Source organism: Bubalus kerabau, chromosome 1 (assembly GCF_029407905.1).
Source record: "Bubalus kerabau isolate K-KA32 ecotype Philippines breed swamp buffalo chromosome 1, PCC_UOA_SB_1v2, whole genome shotgun sequence".
Classification (NCBI taxonomy): Eukaryota; Metazoa; Chordata; class Mammalia; order Artiodactyla; family Bovidae; genus Bubalus; species Bubalus kerabau.
The window spans coordinates 66,955,499-66,958,375 of NC_073624.1; the positions used below are offsets into that span (position 1 = coordinate 66,955,499).

A 2,877-nucleotide genomic window follows, 5' to 3' on the forward strand; every position below is an offset into this window, starting at 1 on the left:
GAGAGGCCTTGACAAGTCCCTCCTCAGAGAGAACGGGAGGCTGTGAAAAGAACCAGAAGGGGTCCTGGTGAGGTCGGGGTGGCAAAAGGGAGGAAGGGGCAGGGCCAGGTGTGCGTTCACCTGGGCTGTGGGTGACCCGAATGTACTCCTTGGGCTTGAGGGACAGAGAGACTCTTTGTTGGAGAGAAATGCTGCCTCCTGCATCTGGGGTAGAGCTGGGGCTGGCGGCCTTCTGACAGCAGCCAAGCCGGCTGGTGGTCAGACTGAGGGGCAGCCAACTCCACCAACTGAAGCCACCTTTGGACCACCTTCTTCATGGGGTTTGTGGTCCTGGAGCCACCCTCCTTGTGCTGGCACCTTTTCACCAGGCTGTTGACCGTCATGTCAACGTGTGAGTGCCATGAACGTGGTTGTTTAATCGCTAAGTTGTGTCTGTGTCCAACTCTTTGCCATCTCTTGGGCTACAGCCCTCTAGGCTCCTCTGTCTGTGGGATTTCCCAGGCAAGAATACTGGAGTGGGTTGCCATTTCCTTCTCCAGAGGATCTTCCCAACTCAGGGATCGAACCCATGTCTTCTGCTTTGGCAGATGGATTATTTACCACTGAGTCACCAGGGAGGCTTGAACATGGTTAGAAGGTGTCATTTTTGAATATGTGTTCAAGGGATTACGCTTTCCCTGGCCTCTCCCATACCCCTCTCCCAAATCTGCTCCTGCTTGGAACCCCATTGCATGCCTCATGCAGGCAATGCTATGGGCAGCCTGTGGGCAAAACTGGATCCTGCCTCTGAATTAAAAGCAAATCATGGAGAAAAATGTGTCTTGACAAAATGGGTTTTCACGGCAGAGAGAGATCAGGCTGGGAAGAACTTGGCATCATTCCACCTTCAATGAGGATGATGATTTAGGGATGATGATGGAGGATCAAAGTATTATCTTTAGGTTGTATTTATGGAGCGATTTACTCCTTATTATCTACCTCCTTATTATCAGGTAGAAACTTACTTCTAATGTTTGAGATGTTTTTAATTTGACAAAGTGAAATTAGAGATGATGAAATCAGCTTGCACACACTTCTCAAACTGTGTTCATATCCATTATCTCTCGAGGGGCAGCCTGTTCCCTTCTCTGTTTTCTTTATAAGGATATTGAGATACAGAGATTAGATAACTTGCCCGAGGATGCACAACTAGTTACTGACCAGGTTTAGAATCAAGGTCCTTTTCCTTGGGCTTCCCAGGTGGCACTAGTGGTAAGGAATCTGTTTGCGAATGCAAGAGACCTGAGAGAAGCTGGTTTGATCCCTGGATCGGGAAGATCCCCTGGAGAAGGGCTCGGTAACCCACTCCAGTATTCTTGTCTGGAGAATCCCATGGACAGAGGAGCCTGGCAGGCTACAGTCCATGGCGTCACAGAGTCGGACACGACTGAATGACTTAGCACACATGCACGCCTACATGGATGGTGCCTCCTCTGTGGTTCTGCTTTCTGTCAGTTTGGAAACAGAACTGAAGCCTACAGCCGTGTAGGTGGGGTCAGCAGAGAGATGACTGAAAGCAGGTGAAGGTACCCTCCTTAGCTCGGGGCTCCCTGAAGGTGTTCGCAGAGCTGCTGAAATGTAGGGTGGCAGAAGGAAAAGCCTCCCTTTTTTCAATTAACTGCAAGTCTCTCTTGGGTTCAGAGTGGATGGGTTTTGTTGTTGTTAAATCTATTTAATGTATTTGGCTGTGCTGGGTCTTAATTGCGGCATGCAGGATCTTTAACTGCGGTGTGCAAACTCTTAGTTGTGGCATGTGGGATCTAGTTCCCTGACCAGGGATCGAACCTGGGTCCCCTGCATGGGGAGCACAGAGTCTTAGCCACTGGACCACCAGGGAAGTCCTGAAGTCAGAGTGAAAGTTGCTGACAGTACTTATTTATTGTGGTAAAGTATGCATTATATAAAAGTCACCATTTTTACCACTTTTAAGTGTACAGTTCAGTGGCATTAAGTATATTTACATCATTGGGCAACCATTCCCACCATCCATCTTCAAAACCTTTTTCATCTTCCCAGACTGAAACCTCATACCCACTGAAAAATCAATCCCCGTTCTCCCCTCTCTCCAGCCCCTGGCAGCCACTGTTCTGCTTTGTGTCTCTAGGAGTTTAACTACTCTAGGGACTTCATGTAAGTGGAATCATATAGTATTTGTCCTTTTGTGTCTGTTTTGTATTGACTTGTTTTTTATTGGATCATCATTTTTAACTATAACAGGGATAGTAATTAGCAGTGCTCCATGCCCATAAAGGGGTGAAAAAAAGAGAACAAGAGTGATTTGGGGTGGATTTCTCAACTGAGAGGGGTACCAGATGTAAGGGGGTGGTGGTGGAGGGTGGATAGGAAGAAAGTGTTACGTAGAGAAAAAATGCTGTACTTTATCATTCTAGGGGAGGGGTGCACCATTCCCCCCCACCCCAGCCCCCGGAGGTAGATGCCTCTTTTTTTGAGGATTATGAACCCTGATGGAGTAGCCCCTCTGTCTGGTGAGAACAGAGTGACTCTCTGGGCAGGCTGGAGGCAAGACAAATTGTTGTGTGAGAGAAATCAGCAGGAACTTGGAGTTCGGATAGAAGGGTCTGGAGGAGAAGTGAGAGGCTGGTAGAAGATAGTGTAAGTTGGGACTTAGGAAACATGAGAAATTTTTTGAGGTGGATGGATGGCTGACAAATTTTTAGGAGAGTGATGTCTGTTAGATTCAAATATGTTTACTCTGATTCTCTATTTCCTTGAGGTTTAAGTAAAAGTCTGGGCTTCCCTTGTGGCTCAGCTGGTAAAGAATCCGCCTGCAATGCAAGAGACCTGGGTTCGACCCCTGGGTTGGGAAGATTCCCCTGG

General features: G+C 47.8%; 1 non-coding gene across 1 annotated transcript; it reads right to left on the reverse strand.

Moving 5' to 3' along the window:
* Nucleotides 1–1,803: 1,803 nt before the first annotated feature.
* On the reverse strand, nt 1,804–1,876 carry TRNAG-CCC (transfer RNA glycine (anticodon CCC)). Its single transcript has one exon. It is a non-coding gene; the product is annotated as a tRNA-Gly (tRNA).
* Nucleotides 1,877–2,877: the final 1,001 nt, after the last annotated feature.